The following is a 3,913-nucleotide window of genomic DNA, read 5'->3' on the forward strand; positions in this document are numbered from 1 at the left end:
TGCAGGAGCGGATAAAAATCACATGATTTGATGAGGGGATGGACAGAATCCTAACCCCTGTGATGATAAGACAGACTCCTGAAAGACTGAAGGACTGACTCCTATGCTGAAGACTGACTCTGAAAGATGGAAGGACAGACTCCTAAACTCTCTATGACAGACTCTAAAAAGGAAGAAATCCCTTAACCTGTGAAAACTCTAAGGCAGGAAGGGAAAGGGTTGGCTCAAGAGACGTTCCGTCATTGCCATGAACCCATGACCAAAACATCAGGAGACCGATGATCGTGTTTGAATTTCTTCAAAAACATCGGTTAGATTCATCTCATAAGGTGCCCAAATGAAATCCAATTTCACACCATGCTCTTCAATCACAATATGATAATCGCTATGCCGCTTAAACAGATCCCCTTCCACCATTTCCATTTGTGTTGAATCCAAAACTAAATTCAACAAAGAAAGGACAAAAAGACGAGCTTGTGAGTCCCCAGCTACAACAACCCAAGACCCGCTGAGCAGATCAGAAGCATCAATTTGACCTAATCTTAGAAACCCACAAGCAATTACTGGCGTAGATTTCGCCCATGCCCACGAAAAGTCGTAATTCGAAGAATTCGCAGAGAATTCATCAATCCTATTGGGTTTTGGGGTTTCATCCCAAACAATCTCATGGAGAAAAGAAATGCAAGAATCTCTATTCTCTAATACAACAGATGAAAATGAGGATACAAAATCAGAGACTGAAGGGAAATAAGGGGTGAGATGAACACTTACAAAGAGAGTTATGAAGAGAATACCACTGAAAAAGAGCATTTTCTTTCCACTTAGATGCCAACCTGCCATTCCAATGGGTACAAAGAGAACAACAGAAGCTGCAAGAAGCCCAAATTGAACGGTCCTGATCATCTTTTTTTTTTTTATCTTTTATGGCACTTTTGAGAGGATTAGATCACAGAAATTCGAAGTCGAGAAAGACCCAACATAACCCAAGAAGCCAAATCAAAAAAACAAGAACGGAATTAGGGGAAGTGGGTTTGTTTTGGGGGTTGGATCTGATATAAAAAATGGGGAAATGAGATGGGTTTGGGGGATAAACGATGGCTGAGATGGGTTTTTCGAAAAGGGTTTGATCTCGAAAATGGGTTTTGGGTAGAGATGGGAGTGGAGAGGAGATGGAGGTGGCTGGTGTAGTAATAAGGGTAGATGATGGCTTGCCGGCGGGAAGGTGGTTTGATGGTGGTGGATGTGGGTTTAGAACGAAACAGGGCGTAGGCTATGGGGTTTCTTAATGGGAGATGAAGAAGTTTGGGTGGTCGGATTTCCATGGGGTTTGCCGGAATCCATGGTGGGAATGGAGGGAAATGGGTTTGGTTTGAATGAACATGGGTTAGCAGAAAAGGGATGGCCGGATTCCGGTGGTCTTTGCCGGAGAAGATGGGTTGCTGTGTAGTTGCAGAGGTGGAGGAGAGGGTTTGGATGGGGTTCGGTGGAAACCGAATGGGTTTTGGGTGGCTGAGAAAGGGTTGGACGGAGGTTGGGGATGGGGGTTTGGATGTGGTCAGTGAGGAGGCTTGCCGGAGATGAGGCCGGAGGTGGAGGTTGGGCGAATGCTGGTGACTTGCAGAGGGAGTGGTTGGTGGAATGGGGAATAGAAAAAGAAGGAATGGTGGAGGTAGGTGGTTGGGGCGAAAATGAAGAGGAAGGGGGAGGTGGCTGGCCGGAGATGCTCGGGTGGCCGGCGGCTCCTTCTTCTCCCTCTCTCTGCTTTTTTTCCTTGATTTTTCTCTTGCAAAGATGAGGCTCCCCCCGTGAGAAAACCCTAGCCGATCCTTTTATAAAAAGGAAAATGAAGTTTTCTCCCCCCCCCTTTTTACTCCTTGGACACCCCGATAGTGGTTTATGACTACTCTTTTTCAATCTAAAAGGGGGGGAACTTGGTGGAATCGAGGGTAATGAAAATGATATATTTGAGCCATTTTCTTCTTTTTTTGGATTGATATGGGCACCTCCCTGTCCTGATATTTCACCCTCCTCTTGATTGGCCAAACTACAATAATAGTACAAACTTGGCTTGTCCATTCCAGCGATTTTCATTCGATTCATCTGAAATTTTGCAGGGGTATTCTTAGGAACATCAACAACTTCTCAGAGAATTTGCACTTATAAATGTATACAAAAGCTAGTAAAAATTTGGGTTCTCTCCTTGCTTGGGGTCCGCTTCCTCGGGAATTTATTTAACTTCAAAGCTTCGACTCAACTTTGGGACTTTTGGGGCCTGTCAAAATGGGGTGTCCACACTAAGTGACTTCCCCAGCAAGCCATCCCTAAACCCTCACCACGTACGATGGCAAAAAGCTCGGGACCCGTCACAAGGGCCCGGCATACAAATCCACGAGACGGAAAAGGCCATGTTTAATAGCAAAAGATTCGGACCCCACCACAAGGGGCCGGTATACGAATCCACAAGATGGAAAAGACCACGTACGATGGCAAAAGGGCTCGGGACCCATCATAAGGGCCTGGCATACAAATCCATGAGACGGAAAAGGCCATGTTTAATAGCAAAATATTCGGACCCCACCACAAGGGGCCGGTATACGAATCCACAAGACGGAAAAGACCACGTATGATGGCAAAAGGGCTCAGGACCCATCATAAGGGCCCGGCATACAAATCCACAAGATGGAAAAGGCCATGTTCAATAGCAAAAGATTCGGACCCCACCACAAGGGGCCGGTATACGAATCCACAAGATGAAAAATACAGCGTATGGCAAAAAAAAAAACACAAGGGCCCGACATACAATACCACCAAATGAAAAAATATCAAGCACAGCGAAAAAGGCTCGGGTCGCGCGGGAAGGCAAACATGCGAAGGGAAAGCAAACACAAGATACAAGTCATAAAAAAAAAACCGAAAAAAGAGCCATTCATAAACTACTTCCTTCTGGCCCACGAGCCTACAAAAAGGGGGGAGTAAAAATAAAAAGGCATGCAGGCCCGAGCCCCCAACAACAAAAAAAAGGGGAGAAGAGAGGGCGAGGGGAAAAAGCCTCCTCCGAAATCCTGCTCATCCCGCCACCTCCCGCTCAGAGCGACTGGCCGCTGAAGGAGTTTTCCGCATCGGAAAGCTCCTTATCACTCTGCTCCTCCTCCGAAGAGGTCCCCCAACGCCAATTCTCAGCAAATCGGGTCTGGTCATTTAACCACCGCACCCGATTCCTCAACAAATCATTCTCCGCACGCAAGGCCGCAATCTCCCGATCCATGTCGATCATCCAGCTACAAACATCCATTTCCCTATGATGGACATGAGAGAAGAACGAGCGGTGGCGATAAACAAAAGCTTCATGGGACTCCCTCTCGTAAAGGGGAGGAAGATGAGAGCGCGGGGAAAGCCCTTGAGACGGGTTCCCCTCAGGGATCGTTTGCTGAGGCCCCAACCCGTCAGGGTTAATCTCGGGGCTACTGGGAGGACTCCCCTCGATAGCAACTCTCCCCTCGCCACTTATAGAGAGACCCTGGAAAGACGACGACATCTCCGACGAGCCCAAAGAAAGGCCGAAAGAATGCAAAGAAAGGGAAAGAATCGGAAGGGTGATCTGCATACAAAGCAGAAGAACTCGCTCCTTATAATCCCTAGGGGAGACCCTTGGGTAGGAAATCGAAGCGACTCGCCTACACGTGCCCGTCGCCCATTGGATGGCCAACCGGCACCGCATAATGACACCGCAGTTCCTCGGGAAGGAGCCGCCGGACGAGACGGCACGTCCTCTCGTACCCCAAGGCTCCCATAAATGCTTTCATCACAATATTCCTTAAGTCAGGTAAACAGGCCTTCTCCCTTGGACCAGTCAAGGGACCAAAGGTAGTATTATGATGAGACATAAAAAATGGCGCCGCTCTCAGCCTTCTCC

The 3,913-nt window shown here is 47.7% G+C and overlaps 1 pseudogene; it reads right to left on the bottom strand.

The window, feature by feature from the left end:
* Positions 1 to 267: 267 nt before the first annotated feature.
* LOC143883636 (protein ALTERED XYLOGLUCAN 9 pseudogene) lies at positions 268 to 903 on the bottom strand (annotated as a pseudogene).
* Between the last annotated feature and the right edge of the window lie 3,010 nt (positions 904 to 3,913).

Source organism: Tasmannia lanceolata, unplaced genomic scaffold (genome assembly GCF_043159265.1).
Source record: "Tasmannia lanceolata isolate RefF3 unplaced genomic scaffold, GAP_Taslan_0.1 ptg000008l, whole genome shotgun sequence".
Classification (NCBI taxonomy): domain Eukaryota; kingdom Viridiplantae; phylum Streptophyta; class Magnoliopsida; order Canellales; family Winteraceae; genus Tasmannia; species Tasmannia lanceolata.